Below are 17,242 nucleotides of genomic sequence, written 5' to 3' on the forward strand. Positions count from 1 at the left end.
GGAGCACCAGTCATATGAGGACAGGCTGAGAAAGCTGGGCCTGTTTAGCCTGGAAAAGAGAAGACTGAGGAGAGACCTCATCAATGTATATAAAACTCTGAGGGGAGGGTATCAAGAGGATGGAACCAGTCTCTTTTCAGTTGTGCCCAGTGAGAGGACAAGAAGCAAAGGGTACAAACTGAAGCCCAGGAAGTTTTATCTGGGTAAGAGAGGGCACTTTGCTGTGAGAGTAACAGAGCACTGGCACAGGTTGCCTAGAGAGGATGTGGAGTCTCCTTCTCCGGATAAATTCAAAAGGCACCTGGATGCCATCCAGCACAATGTGCTCTAGGTGGTCCTGTTTGTCAGGGGGGCTGGAGTAGATGATCTTCAGAGGTCCCTTCCAATCTCAACCATTCTGTGATTCTATGATTCTTTGATCTCAATAATTCCCTAACCTTACTGTTCCTGTAAATCTGTGAGGAGGAAAACAAACAGAAAAACTGTCAAAGACTGAAGTATTTTTTCTTCATGACTAATCTTTCCCTTGTCTCTCCAAGTGCAGAAGGCTGAACACTTGTATAATTGTGTAACATGGTGGTGAGGGACACCAATCTCATTACCGCATCTCACAATAACAGAGAAAAACAAGAACATCACCTTAATCAATAGGTGTAAATTGGCTGTAGTTCTGCTTGACAGGGGAGACAGGAAAAGACAGAATTTGAATGGTCACTTTGTGGCATTTCTATGGGCTCTGTGGTTTTGTTACTGCATTTCTGCACAGAGAGGAAGGTTCATTTTTGGCAGGGTGAAAAGAATGTCGTGCTGCACTGCTTGCTGTCATGGCCAAGCAATATGACAGACCTCAAACCTGTTAGGCTTGATAATGCAGATGTAGCAAAGTCAGATAAAAATCACAGTGACAGCTCGATGGATCCTGCATACTTACACAGGTAAGTATGGGAAGTTTTTTCTCTGGTCAAAGTGTATAGGTCTCTCCATTTTTCTCTGGTCAGAGTGTGTAGGACTGTCCAAAGTCTAAGCTCTAAGTTTTTGCGCTAATGGCTAAGTAAAGCACTATAATACTTTAAGACACTAGTGGTCTAAATTTGTAGTATTAACAGTCTTCCAGTGGTTACCATTCTTCTGGCAGACTTAAAGGAGTGCAATATACCCCTGTACCCCTACGAATACCGCATACATACTAATACTTTTCTCCATTCTCCACTTGCTCTAAACTGATGCACTAACCTTTAGACTGAAATGTTAGAACATGTTTTTTCTTCTGTCAATTGTACTACAGAGATGGCTGTTTCCAGTAGATATCTTAAACTGACACAAAATCAGTCAGAACTCATTTGCCAGGGACATTTTTATTTATTTATTTATTTATTTTTGAAGGCGATGAGAAACAAGGTCCAAATGGATCAAAATGCCTTCCTATACCTCTCAGAGTTTCTAGTAATCTGTGGCACAAAAAGTACCTGTTATCCCAAAATGATGACAGCATTTGTTCTCAACGTTGCATTGTACACAAACTGCATATTTTACAGATGGTCTGTTGTGCTGGTATCGATCCCAAACATTATATTAAGAATTATAATAATTCTGAAAGCACTGTGGAATAAACTGTGTCCCTAGCTAGTAAAATGGTCTTGGGGAAGGAGATATGAATATAAAAATTAAGGTTCCATTGCCAATGGTTAACACTTAGGTGTTGGGTTTTATTTTCTTGTTCCAATACTATTGTTAGTTTTTTCCAACACTAGCTGGAAAAACATCTACAAACTTTTCAGGAAATGTTGCAGGTGAAGATAGCAATTAATTCTCAATGAAAGTAATTTTCATAGATGCCATAATAAACAGACAACATTGAAGGCTGATGAATAATTTAAATTGAAATTTAGACTACCTCTAGATACATATGAAGATAGAATATATATATATAAATGTATAGTTTATTTCATTATTATTATATATATATATTTTTTTGTCATGCATCTTTAAAAATAACAGTAATAGTCCAAACATGATCTTAGCAGGAATAAAAAATTGCTTATGGAAAAAATTGCAATTCATTCATTAATTCTGAAACCTTGCTGTAATAAATTGAATTACATAACAGACATCAGTTCAGTCTTGCATGGTTTAGTTTCTTGAAGTGTGAGGTAATCTATCTTTTTAAGTGTTTTTGAACATGAAAGAGCAAGTTCTTAGGAGTGTAAGAATTTTATACTGGAATGAAGCAAGACTGTCTCTACTCCAGGAGCCTACTTTGAACAGATGTCTCACTAAAACTTCAAAGGGAACATTAACCTTTACATAATATGTAGAATTGTCCAATCCTTATCAGGAAAATAAATTTCTTCTTGACTGTAAACGGTGAACATTTATTTCCCAAGGTATTAGGGTTGATAGACATTTAGCATTTTTTGGCCTTACTTGAATCTTGAAGAGAAAAGACCTTTTTATACTTACTAATGTTGTTTATATCAATGAGGTTTATATTCTAATTTTAATTACTCCAATATCATTCCAGAGTAACTCCTTTAAGACGAATGCATTGCTCTGCCTTTCAGTTGAAGTAAGTGTATTTGAAGTGAAACAGTTTGAAACTTTCATTGAAATTGACCTTTTAATCCTCCTCCAGACTAAGGGCAAAATTGTAAGGAGATTAATGCCAGCTCCAGTGGGCGTTATCATAGTTATCCTAGAATCATAGAATCATTAGGGTTGGAAAAGACCACCAAGATCATTTGGTCCAACCCTCACCCTACTTCCAATATCACCCACTAAACTATGTCCCTAAACACCAGGTCCAACCTTCCCTTAAACAACCCCAGGGATGAAGACTCCACCGTTTCCCTAACAACATGTTCCAATGCCTGACTACTCTTCCTGAGAAGAAATGTCTCTCAATTTCCAATAAACATATACATATATATATATATTATTTAGAAAGAACCATGGATCTAAAGCACCAGGAAATGATAAATAAGAAACATAACGGAAGCAGTTTGAAACAAAGCATTGGAAACATAATGGAAGCAAGTAACAGAAACAAGAAAGTAGGAACAAGATAACAAGTGTTTGTACAGAAAGAAAGCAAAGAAGAATGATCAGGTGGTCATTAAAATGTGTAGTGCTAAAAGAAGAAAGAGAGAAAGATCTAAAATAAAAGCAGGATGAAGTTGGGAATCACATGGGAAATATCCTCTTTGGGAGAAGATTTCTTTATGGAAAACATCACTACTAAGAGCATAACAAATAAGAACATTCATTACAGAATTTCATTTATTCTGCACTGCCTTTGGTTAGCAATTTGATATAGCCACAGAGAAATAATTGTCTTGTTCTGAGGAAAATTTGTAAACTGAATATTTGCATCTTAAACACTGTGTTTGCATGAAGACATGAACATTAAGTACTGACAAGGCAAGAAAAATACTGAATTTCTTAGAATATTAGAGCAAGAGAATCTGCCATTCTCCATTACCATACATGCAAGTTATCAGCTACACCTATCAGGGAGAAGTTGTCAATCAACTCTATTGCAAGGATGAAAGAGTAGATGGTACAGTTTAATTTTATTATGGAAATTGATTTGCATCTTTTATATGTCTTGATTGAAATCTTTCCAGGTAATGGCATTGAAGAATACTCATAAAACTGCCATGACTGTGGTAATAACTATTATTATGATCAAATTTAATAATAATAATAATAAAAAAAACCTGCCTGCAAGATGGGCAATATGAATAATTCATGTACAGTGTTGCTTAAAATGTGATAGAGAGAAAAAGACTTGTAGGAAAATTCTTAATGTATCCAGACAGGGATGATAATTGGTTTTTGCAACTAAATGAGTACTTCATGTACAAGACAGCACTAACAAGGCAGGAGAAGAAATTTACACATTGGGGAGACAATTTCATTTATCTGGTTGCAGCAGGATAAGTGGAATAAATGGTTTTCCTTAAAGGAATTGACAGAAAATGCATATCTTGATAATAATTAGTTTTGTTTACAACTATAGAACAACAGAACAGGAGACACAATAGTATCTTTTCAATATATAATAGCATATGTACCATGTGCCTGTGTAGGCCTTACTCATACTTTAAATCAAATACCTGCAAACACCTACTGGCTCTCTTCTAGGGTTGTCTTTTAGTTGCATGCATAAACAGGATTCAGGCATATGGAGAATTGTTTCAGAGTTGCACTTTATTTAATTTTGTTAGCTTTCTTTTAAGTATATAGCAGGAGATAAGCTTGCTTTTATTGCCTACCATCTGGTGGAAAAAGAATGCAATCTCGTAAAAAGGAACTAAGACTAAGACAATATTTTAGTGTCAGGGTCTGAAGTTTTGGTGAATGAGTTCACCAAGGATGTCAATTTCAGGAACAGAAAACCATACAAGAACTCATCCCTCTATCCTCACTCAAAGGCACTGATTAAATCTGGGAACTGGCATCTCAATTGTTGGTATGACTAGTTGAATTTCCTATATGCCAATGTCTGTTTTTGTCTCTCAGAAACAAAAGAAGGTTGAGAATAAACCAAACTCATAAGTAGTATCCTACATCCTCCACTTTGAGCAACTAAAGTTGGGCCATTATTTTCTGTGTGCCTGGATTTCTTCATTGTTGAATACACAGCAAGAGGACATGCATATCTCATATAAATGTTATACAAACACTCAGATCAAAACCAAACCAATCTTACCAAAACCAAAACTTATTATAAAAGCAATCAGAAAATTTTTGTGTAAGAAAATACACAAAATTCTTTTTCTGTGCTCCAAGAATCTTTCTATTGTTGTTAGTCCAGACTTTTTTTAATAGCTTTTGCCCTCCCTGGTGTTCAGGTGTAGGAGATCCAGGGTATGATGGTCAAATGTCTGTCCCATTCATTGTCCTATTTGCTATTTCAAATCAGGGCTAGGCATATATATTAAAAATACAGAAATCTGTAAGTACTTGTATGTAGTAGTATAGATGGAAACATTCTTCTGTTTGGAGTACAGTATGTTCTGAAATTATCAAAAACAAAATGAACCTGATTTTTTTCTTTTAAAAATATATATACACTAAGAAACAAAACCCAGTTAAGTAACATGAATAAAAATTGAGAGCTGGATTTAGACAAAATCCCTCTTAATATACTGTGCTTTCCCATTTCTAATTCTCTCCACGTTTGAACCCAAGATCAATCCTCTTTGTTCTGACTTGCCACCAGGGTCTCTGATCAATGTTGATAAAACAAAGCAACAATAAAAAAGACTTCTAAAGCTACTACGGAGAAGTGTGGGAAAACTAAACCAAAACAAAACTGTGTTTTTTGCTTACGACTATGGCCTGTACCTCCATGTGTTTGTTTAGGATGGATTACTTGTTATGGAGATTAGATGTAAAGGGAGTTACACTTGTACAGTTACACAATAATCTAGAATAAGAGACAAAAAGTACTAAAATACAGTAGCCTGGTTAATGGGACCGTGGTTGCTTTGCCAAGATAGAGTTCTGGAAATAATAACCCCCCCTAAATCTTATTTATCATCTGAAAAATTCTGCCTCATGAGGGGCTTTCTACAATGACTCAGATAAAAGGTCAGAGCTTTAAAATTACACACTGGTTTCTAAGAAAACCAGGGCCATGAAATGAATGTTATCCAGAGCCCAGGGGACAGATCAAAACATGTGACTGACAGCTGCAGACACCCATTGAAGTTTGCCTGGCTCTTTAGTGTGGGCTGGATAGGAGTGTGGAGTGGTGGCATCACAGGACTGGTTCAGAGTGGCAGTTACTTCCAAGTGCACAGTGGGCTAAGACTTGTGCTAGTAATCTAGGACATTGTATCCCAAAGAGCAGCTAGGTTATAGGTCATTCTCTTAGTAAGAACTCCCAATCTACCTGGTCTCTAATTGACAAGGCACTGCAGAGATGACCTAAGTGACTAATAGCCCACTCCAGGTCTCTGTGTGTTACCAACACCACACAGAGCCATCCCAAAAGCTACAGTTCCTTCCAACTCACTCTTTAAGGAGCCTCTCAAAAGTAACAGCTTCACTGAGGGAAGTGGGCAAGTACTTTTGAGCACCTCAGGTTTTGCTGGTTCTCTTTGTGGGTTATTTATGCTCAACTACGAGTGTACTTTAAACATGTTTCATACTGATAATCAGTAATAACTCTAGTCAACAGATGGAATTATCAAATTAAATTATTTTATTGAGTGGTTCGTGTGGGTTAAACACTGGTATTTTTAGTGCACTGAATACATTAACTAGCATCAACACCATATGAAAAAGGTATATTTCATGTTTATAGCTCTTGTCTTTGGGTTAAAAGTTCAGAAGGAACACTTAGGATTTGGTTTGCCAGAAGGAATTCTGCATTCTTCATGTACAAGAGAAATCTGAGCAATGTTAGGTATTGCATGTTCTGGAGTTCAAATATAAAAATGGTAGGTAACTTTTATGAGTGAGATGGATGTTCACAGAAAGCTGTACAAATATGCTGAAATGTTTCAACAGACAGAGTAAAAAACAGAAAAAGTCTAAGCCAAATAACTTAGGTTTCTCTAGTTGAGAGTCTACTATTTACTTGAAGACATTCTATTCCAAATAGTGTTTCTCTTACTAAAAGAAATACAGAACTGAAGTTTGAAGTTTGCCTTCATAATCTTGTTCTTCCTGGCCAGGCCATTTGTAAACCTCACTATGAAGAACAAAACATAATCTTTCTGGATTGCAAGTAGAATTTGATCATTATACTGATTCTGCTGTGAAAAACTTTTCTCCTATGTTAGCTACATTAGAAAAATCAACACCTGAGAAGGCTGGAGTGACATATCAAAATATTATAGGAAAATCTTTTCTGCTTCATTAACACAGTCCCCAGAATAACCGTTTCTGCATGTTATTGAGTTGTAGGGATGCACTATAAGTTTTAGCAATAAAGGCAGTGTGGCCATGTATTACCTACATAGACCAAAATACTTCAGAGACAAGAAAAAAATAAAAGAAAAATTGAGAACATCCTTCTTGTCTTCTCATTGAATAAAACAAGTGAATAGCCTTTAGTATTCCCATATTTAGAGCTTTTAAGCTTATTATCTGGGGGGCAAAAATAATAATAAATAAATAAAAAAATAATCACAGAAGTCATACCTGGCCTGATTTCCAGTTGAGATAAATCTAGCACATTCAGTAGAGGTTCTACATGCCACAGAGGAATCTGTGATGCTTTATCTCCTGACAAGAACATTAAAATAAGTTTCTTTTATAGATCAAATCAGATTCCCATTAAAAATGGGAAGGACAGTTCTTATTGGGAAGCCAAAGATTGTGAGTACCATGCAAAAAGAAAAAAGTCCAGGTCATGAGATATTCTTTGCCACAACAAGGGTTTGCAGGAAGGAAAAAGTGATGGGCTGTCACCTTATCTCTTTTCAAAGGTCTGCAGATGAAATTCGGTACATTTTTCAATTCTATGTTCTCATCTTTCAAACATTTTTAATGCTTTAGAAAAAGACAATTTATATATATATATATATATATATATATATATATATATATTTCCCCCCAGGAAGAAAAAGACATCGGTGTCAGCTCAGATTGTACATTGTATGAAAGAAGTTCTTTGGCAATGGATTAATGGTCTCATTTCTTCCCTCTGGATACTCCCCATATTGCTGCAGTTACTACATATACCGCTAGAGGCTGTGGAAAACACAAAAATTAAATGAACCTTTTGCAGTTCAGAAATGCCATTTCTTTGCCATTGATATGCACTACAGATAAATACTGAATGGATGAAGGAAAACAACAAGAAAAAGAGACTGTGGTTGGTAATCTGGGAATTCAGGAAGATGGGGAGATATTCAAGCACTAGTCCCTGATTTTAAGAGAGAACATTCTAAAAGAGAAACTCACGGTTTATCTGGGAGGGGGGGGGGGGGGGGGGGGGGGTGTTGGGGAAGGAATAAGGAGTTAGGTAGGAGCAAAAGGATTCATTACTTATCTCCTTATTCTCATCCCAACTGGGATGAAAGAAAAACAAGCAATATATAAATTTTCAACACATTTCACAAAGCTGTTTTTGCATCCAACAAATTTTTAGTTGAGACAATTGACAGTACAGACCCTAAAAGGAAAACAGTTAGACACTCTGATACAGCACACTTAGGTGTCTCATAAACTGAAAGCCTGAAGTCTCTTCAGCTTAAAAACACAGGTCTGTGCTGTCCAATCTAAAACAATCTTTCCTGTGTCAGGGTGATCATCTGCTGAACCATCTCCTGAATGCCAATAGGAATGAATTTAAGTTACTCATGTACAGATATAAAACACATGGGTGGTCTGCTTTGAAGTGTCAGTGTCTTAGATTTAATATGCTAATAATTTATGCATAAAATACAGGTTGCATTGAAGGAAAAATCCAATATTGTCAGTTTCCATGACAACCACTGTGCTAGCAGATTACATTGTCTCACATCAGATGGTTGCCAAGGTTGTGACCTATTTCTTAGTTCTAATGATTTTGTTTGAAGAATTTGGAAATGTTACCTATAACATAAACACTACTATATTTCACATGGATAGTCCTTAGCTATTAAAATAATAAAAAATAATAAATAAATGAATGTTAAATTAAGGAAAAAGCTTAGAAACTGAAAAGAAACTGGGCTTCCCAGTACAAGAGACACATGGAAATACTGGACGGAGTTCAGACGAGGGCTACTAAGGTGATTAGGGGACTGTTTAGCCTGGAAAAGAGAAGACTGAGGGGAGACTTCATCAATGTGTATAAATATCTGAAGGGAGGGTGTCAAGAAGATGGAGCCAGTCTCTTTTCAGTTGTGCCTAGTGAGAGAACGAGAGGCAACGGTCACAAACTGAAGTCCAGGAAGTTCTGACTGAATATGAAAGGGCATTTCTCTGCTGTCCGGGTGACAGAGCATTGGCGTAGGTTGCCTAGAGAGGATGTGGAGTCTCCTTCTCTGATGATATTCAAAAGGCACCTGGATGCCACCCTGCGCAATGTGCTCTAGGTGATCCTGCTTGTCAGGGGGGTTGGAGTAGATGATCTTTAGAGGTCCCTTCCAATCTCAACCAGTCTGTGATTCTATGGTTCTCTGATTCTGTGATCCCATGAAAAGGACATATAAAATAATAACACCAAGAGGGAAGATTTGATTAGCTGCATGAGCAAGCAGTGGGTATTTCGGATCCAAGTCAGGTGTTAGGTACAGTGTAGCCAATAGTCAGTACCCAAAGATCACTGCCACTTATTTGGCAGCTCATATGAAATTAATCTTATGGTTGTCCCTAAGAAGAAGTTATTTTTAACATGAAGTCTACCAGTGAATCTGGCAATATGATTAGCACTCCTGGTGCTCTTACTGTCATTGAAAAAAAACAAAGAAGGACCCATGCATTGAATAATTTCCCCAAGCACTATGGTAGTCTTACCAAGGCAAAAGGAGGAAGACTGCCAGAGTTTATGCCCATGTTGCTTTATTTTGTGCAGAAAGAGAGATATTTCTTGCCAAGTGCTATCACTCAAATACTTTTCCCTGCCTGACATCAATTATTAAGAATAAAAAACAACAAAAAAAAGACAGTTGACATCAACCTCTTCCTGACCTCAACTTAAATGTTTTCCAGATCATTTTTAGAATCATCAATTATGAAAAACGTTTTTTCCTCTCTCTCTCTCTCTTTTTTTTTTTTTTTTTTTTTTTTTTTTAATGTGAGCAAGAGAACAAATATTTTTAATAGGTTTTGTGCCAGAACTAGATGAAGTCACATCTTTTGGATTCTTTACTGATTGAAGTTCATTAAAGTTTTGAAAAATCTTCTACCTCATTCTGGTTAGTCACATTTTGATTTTATTTTTTTTCTTCTTGATCAAGAAAGGTGTTGGGTTGCTATTCTTAAATAAATATGTTGCAAAAGTACCTGTAGGGCATTACTGTGGTTTAGGTAGCAAACCAATGGTCCTTTTTTTTTTTTTTTTTTTTTTTTTTTTTTTCTGATTTTATACACTGTTCTATTTTTAAAAAATCCAGAAGTGTAACGTCTTTGTCACCAGCATTCTTAAGTGACATTTTCTAGTTGAGCAAATAATTTCTCCTTTTTCCTTCTCTCCCTTGCTGCTACCAGCTTGGAAAGCAGTCACTGTCAATTGTGATGGTGGAGTCAATACTACATCATACTTTGTGTTTTTATGAAATTCTGCACACTTTCTATGGTCCATAGGAAGTCCCACTGCTTGTCCAGGAAGGTCAATTAAGGTAAAATGGAAAACATCTCAAGCCATTTTTATTTATTTATTCATTTTTCAGGATTGCCATTGCTTGTGTACAATCCAATGATCTTCAAGTGTTAGAAGTACAGTAATTACATCAGAGTTAACTAACTTTAATAACACATTGGAATCTGACTTCAGTTATCACTATATGATTAAGGAAATGCAAATAACCATCACTTGAAAAAAAATATCTTTTTTTACACTAGTATTTGTAGTTCTGCTTCATTTTCTTTTACCTCCATTCCTTTCTTTGCAGTTGTTCCATCTTGGTAAAAGATTATCTTTGAATCCTAGGCTCTTCTTTTCAGGTTTGTTATACTGTATGTTTTGCAAGAGCTGCAAATAATAAACAAAATGAAACACTGCAAAATGTGTTTCATCGTGTTCTATTTTTTCTTCCAGTTCTTTAACCTATTTTGTTCATGACAGACACATTTATAACTGACCGTTATTGGGAGGTGAATTAACTCTAATGAATAAATATGATAATGGATGTTCCTGCTTCCTCCTGCCCCAGGCTGGTCAGCTAGTCCAAACAGAAAGATTTAGACAGAATAATTGTTGGCATTGATTTGAGTGATTTCCTAGCTGCCTGGTTTCCACAGAAATTTTTTGCATGTGAATGTTTATTGTTCAACTTTCCTCAGAAATCTCTGCAACTAATTCCTCTAGACCACTGTAGTTGGACTGAAAGAAAATGAAGAATTGTCTGTCTTGCTAAGGAATCAGGAGAAAAATCATCTGGAATACAGCCCCCTTTTACTGATGTTGTAACTTTTTTAGCAGATTCATTGACTCACCTGAAAGAAGTTCAAGTATGATGTTAATCATACTTGAGAGAGAAAGTTAAAAATGGGGGGAGGAATAGGAGGAGGAGAAGTATTTTGCTAGCAACATGCAGGTAGTACAGTTATTTTATTTCTAACTGTAATTGTCCCTAGAGAGGCATAGCTTGTCCTAGAAACTAGTATCTATGACTTTCTGTCACTTTGTATAATCATTTCAGCTGCCTTCTGTGACTCACATATGATGCACCAGAAAAGGAGGCTCTCAGCTGGAGACACAAGAGAGAAAATAAACATTAAAAAATACAAATATAATACCTAGATCTTTTAACAGCTGAGCACTGATAGTGATTTGTTGACACATGAACACTTATTTAGAGCGAGGATCAAAAAAGGTGGAATAGCACATTTTTTACCAGTCTCTCATGGGTAAATAGGAGTTGAAGATAAGACAGTACTGTTTTCTACTGCCTTGTCTGCTTAGCTCTACATGAGAATATCAAATCTCAGTGGCCTGGACCTAAGAATCAGTGCTTTGAAAACATCTTTCTGAGTGACAGCCTGGCTATAGGATGCTAGGAGCCAACTGCAGTTGGCAGGATACCCTGGATGTGATGGCTGCATATTTCTCTCTTTCCTTTGTTTAGAGTTTTCTGAATGCTGTTAGAGAAGCCCAAACCGAGCCCAGGTTTTGTGAACCCAGTAGTGGGGCTCCTGCTTCTTTAAAACTGTGCCTTCCAACAAAAAGAGTGACATGGTTTAATGGTGGACTTGGCAGTGGTAGGATAAGGTTGGGATAGATGATTTAGAGGTCTTTTCCAACCTAGATGATTCTATGATTTTGTGATTCTGTGATTCCATTAGTACCCTGAGGATGTTTTATCTTATCTGTGCAAATCTGATGTCATAATCCTATCCTTGAATTTTTTTGGTTGCAAGCTTTTGCATACATTTTTCTTACTAACACTGTCATAACTGAAAAAATACATACATATCTACAACTATATTGAAATTTTACTTGCATCGTCCATTCTTCTATTTCCTCTATCCCATGGTCTCTGTCCCATACTGGGGAGTAACAGCAATGTGAAAATTTAAACTTGTGTCTATTCCCTTCTTCAGCAAACATTACTTCAAGTTATTAATTTGTGGTAAGATGAAAAGCAAAGGCAAGCTGGGGAGTGAGAGGCATATTGTGTGTGCATAGTTCTTCTGATCTGCAGTGTTTTATCCACACAGTTATGTCACTGAAGAGTGTGAAAATCACATATTCTTTGCCAAAGTGGCTACACCAGCCAAAAACCCCATGTGGACACAGCTATGCTGACAAAAAAGAGCTTTATGGGTTGACCTCTGCATGCTCAGGGAAGTTATATAACTATGCTGTCAGAAAAAGTCCTTCTGTAAACATACTCTTACTCTACAGAAAGGGATCTTGCTGCCACAGCTAAACTGGCATGGATGTATTAGTACAGTTATGTCTGCAATATGGACAAGTTCTGCATCCTGTGCAGTAGCCGAGGGAATACGTGTATAGTCATGGTAGAAGAAAGAATCATGGCTATCTTAAGCTACTATGAATCCTTATTCAGCATTAGTTAAAATTTGCTTATCACATTATCAACATCATATTTCTAAAATGTAAAATAAATTTATTATTTTTATTGCTTTGTTGTTGTAGTTGCTGTTGTTGTTGTTGGTTTTCCTTGCTTTTCCTCTTTCTCTGGATAATTTGTATTACTCCAGTGTCTATCATTAGGAGCTGTTTTTCTAGGTCAGTGTTTTAATTCTTTGATCATTTCTCAGCCTTTTGGCTAAGATCATGTATAGTATCTGTTCTTATCAGTTTAATATCTGATATGTTCCTCATTTGTATTAAATGGATTTTTGGGCTCAGGTTTTCTTTTTTGTTTGTTTGTTCGTTTTTGGATGAGAGAATTGAGTGCACCCTCAGTAACTTCACAGATGACACCAACCTGTGGGAAGTGTCAATCTGCCAGAAGGTAGAAAGGCCCTGCAGAGGGACCTGTTAAGGTTGGGTCGACAGGCAGAGGCCAATGGGATGAGGTTCAACATAACTAAGTGCTGAGTCCTACACTTTGGTCAAAACAACACCATGCAGCTCTACAGGCTTGAGGAAGAGTGGCTCTAAAGCTGTGCAGAGGAAAAGAATCTGGGAGTGCTGGTTGAGGCTTGCTTGAACATGAACCTAGGTGTGCCCATTTGGCCCAAAAGGCCAGAAGCATCCTGGCTTATATCAGGAAAAGTGTAGCCAGTAGGACCAGGGAGGTGATCACCCCTCTGTAGTCAGCTGTAGTGATGCTGCACCCTGATTACTGTGTTCAGTTTTGGGCCCATCACTACAAGAAGGACATCGAGGCCCTGGAGCTGGTGAAGGGCCTGGAACACAAGTTCTATGAGGAGTGGCTGAGGGAACTGGGGTTGTTTAGTCTGAAAAAGAGGAGGCTCAGGACAGACCTTATTGTTCTCTACAACTACCTGAAAGGAAGGTGTGGGGAGCTAGGAATCACCCTCTTCTCACAGGTAACTAGTGTGAGGTGACTAACACAGGTGACTAGCGGGAATGGCCTCAAGTTGCACCAGGGGAGGTTCAGGTTGGAAATTTGGAAATATTTATTCACAGAAAGAATAGAAAGGCATTAGAACAGGTTACTCAGGTAAGTGGTGGAGTCACTGTCCCTGGGGGTGTTTAAGGAAAGTTTGAACATGGTGCTCAGGGACATGGTTTAGTGGGTGAAACTGGAAGTAGGTTGGACCAGATGATCTTAGAGGTCTCTTCCAACCTTTGTGATTCTATGATTCTATTCTATGATTATCATTTAGAATATGTCATATCCACTAAAAAAATCCTAAAGTTTTAACATTTCTTTACGGTTCCTAGTAGTTTATAAAATATTTAGAAATACTTTGTCACATCATTCTAACATCAAGTCACATTATGAAAATATATTTGTATGTGCATTTTTTAAATGGGTTTAAGAATAGCACCAAGATGAAGGGAAGTACCAGGGAAACTGGCATTGTGCTGAACCTGTAAGTTTCACAGAATTATCAAAGAAGGATTTGAATTCCTTTCAGTAAAGACAGAGCTAGGTGAAAACCAGGCAATTAGTATTGTCTTGGAATGAGTAATCCAGTTACTCTTTTCCAGATAACTATACTCAAGTCAGTTCATGTTATTCAAACTTTTTGTTATTTTGCATTATTCAAAATTATTTGTTAAATAATTCCACAGAAACCTAGGGAATCAAGATTTTTCTGCTAGCCAGAAAAAAAATCCCAACACTTTCATATTCATTGTCCTTTCTTACTGGAGTAGAAACAAAAGCCATTTACTACACTTTCAACTCTAATAGCAAGCCTGCTGTCCCTCCTACTGATGGTGACATTGTGAGTAGGCAATCCATGTGCAACTACTTTTCTCTCACATGTTCATAAACAAATTGATAAATACATAATAATACACAAATCAATAAATGGAAATTTATGCAAAGCTGAAAAAGTGTGGGATAGAGGAGTGGACAGTAAGGTGGGTTGAGAACTGGCTGACTGGCCAAGCTCAGAGGGTGGTGATCAGCTGTGCAGAGTCTGGCTGGAGACCTGTGACTAGCGGTGTTCCCCAGGGGTCTGTGCTGGGTCCGGTCTTGTTCAACATCTTCATCGACAACCTTGATGTTCGCCCTCAGCAAGTACACCAATGACACAAAGCTGGGAGTAGTGGCTGACACACCAGAAGGCTGTGCTGCTATTCAACAAGACCTGGGCCAGCTGGAGAGATGGGCAGGAAGAAACCACATGAGGTTTAATAAGAGCAAGTGTAGAGTCCTGCACCTGGGAAGGAACAACCCGAAGTATCAGTACAGGCTGGGGGATGACCTGCTGGAGAGGAGTCCTGAGGAGAAGGACCTGGGAGTCCTGGTGGATGACAGGTTGACCTGAATCTGCAGTGTGCCCTGGTGGCCAAGAGAGCCAATGGGCGTGCATTAAAAGGAGCATGGCCAGCAGGTCAAGGAGGTGATCCTCCCTCTCTACTCTGCCCTGGTCAAGCTTCACCTGGAGTACTGTGTCCAGTTCTGGGCTCCCCAGTACAAAAAAGACAGGGATCTCCTGGAAAGAGTCCAATGGAGGGCAACAAAGATGATACAGAGCCTGGAGCATCTTCCCTATGAGGAAAGGCTGAGAGACCTGGGTCTGTTCAGCCTGGAGAAAAGCAGACTGAAAGAGGATCTCATTAATGTGTATAAATATCCAAGGTGTGGGAGACAGAGGGATTTGGCCAACCTCTTTTCAGTGGTTTGCAGAGACCCTTTTTGCAACGGGTAATGGCCACAAGAAGAGCACAGGAAGTTCCGCACCAACATGTGAAAGAACTTCTTCATGGTGAGGGTAACGGAGCACTGGAACAGACTGCTCAGGGAGCTTGTGGAGTCTCCTTCTCTGGAGATATTCAAGGCCCGTCTGGACTCCTACCTGGGCAGCCTGCTCTAAGGAACCTGCTTTGGCAGGAGGGTTGGACCCGATGATCTTTCGAGGTCCCTTCCAACTCCTTCAGTTCTGTGATTCTGTGAAGTGTAGAAGAGAATCAGCATCTCTCTTGATAAAATTCACCCTGGGACAGTGATAAAGACTTTCAAGATATCAGTGGTTTATCTTTGGATTTTGCATAATTTATGTCTTAATCATTGTCAAGTGGTGAGAGATGTATAGGTTATATACACAAATACACATATATATGCACATTTTATAACAGTTGGGATTTAAAATTTCTATCCTTGAAAGTCTCCCAGAAGATAGAACAAACCATTTGCTTCCAAGTCCCAGTGTCAATATCTGGCATAAAGAGTTCTCTTCTGAATAATTTTCTGATCCGAGTACACCAGAAAAATAAGACAAACCCATCCCAGTAGGGACTGAGGAAAAAGAATGTCTGCCCACACAAAACTAGAAGACAACAGATTTTAAAGTAGTAAGGATTGAGAGAGATATCTTGTAAGGTACCAGGTCAACCCCTGCAAAGTGTTGGGGGACTAGTGAGAGTGTCATACACATGTTCAACTTTTCTGCCTTGATGTGTACATTGTTCAGTCTTTGGGGAAAGACCTTGGTGCAGTACTCTATGATGTTTTCTTCAGCTGTCAAGTACCTATGAAAGATGTAACCACAATGTTGTTGAAGCTTTGGGGAAGGAGCAGTGTGCAACTGAATGCCAGATGAAAACATGAAATCATAACGTTTGAAAATTATGCCCAATGTGTATGCCACAAAAAGGCACTTTCTGCCACTTACTCAGACTCTGGAGAGCTTAGCCACTAGAAGTGTAGTGAGTCCATGAATGCATGCATGCTACATAGGTAACAGTGATGAGAATAAGAAATAAGACACAATAATTTGTTTTTGTTAACATAGTATATCTAATAATTTAGGCATTAGTGGAACAGAAAAGAAACACTAATAGAATCTATTGATTTTTCAAAGATACCCATTACCTTTTAAGCAGCTATAAGGTAGTTACTAGTGTTGTTATAAAATACCAATGTTAGATAGTTGTCACTGATGTTATAAAATGTTCAGATTGTTATAATTTTGAGAAAGGCATTTCATTTCTTGATAATAAAGTTTCTGTTTTTCCCTTTTGAATTTTCAGATTTGGCTGCAGAATTCTTTTGCAGCTCAGTATAAGCAAGAGATTTTGTCGAGCAACTCACTAGACAAATGTTAAGTAATTGATACTGAACATATCTCATTGACCAAATAAAGGTTTTTGGGTAAGAACTATAATGCTTGGAACAAACCTGACTGATGGTTAGAAGCCATTTGTTAAGCATCACGCTTAAGCATCAAAAAACACATGAATACTGTGAACACATGAACGTGAATACATGAATACACTGTTATGAGGGAAAAGAGTTAAAAATAGCTGAGGGAAAAGGGTTAAAAATAGCTGACTACATGGTTCAGGTAAGCATGTCAGGAAGTCTATCAGGCAGGGAATCAGAAGGATTGAATCATGCAAGACTAACGACAACATCCAAAATTGTTGTAAATGTATGGAGAGAACCATATGACCTTGCTAAGCCTTCAGGTAATCCAAACTTATTAAAATATATGTATATTTTAAATTCTGTGGACAGTAAGT

The 17,242-nt window shown here is 37.7% G+C and overlaps 1 pseudogene; it reads left to right on the forward strand.

The window, feature by feature from the left end:
* Window positions 1-12,879: 12,879 nt before the first annotated feature.
* On the forward strand, window positions 12,880-12,987 carry LOC116488367 (annotated as a pseudogene).
* The last annotated feature ends 4,255 nt before the right edge of the window (window positions 12,988-17,242 follow it).

This window comes from Aythya fuligula, chromosome 3 (genome assembly GCF_009819795.1).
Source record: "Aythya fuligula isolate bAytFul2 chromosome 3, bAytFul2.pri, whole genome shotgun sequence".
In the NCBI taxonomy this organism is placed as follows: Eukaryota; Metazoa; Chordata; class Aves; order Anseriformes; family Anatidae; genus Aythya; species Aythya fuligula.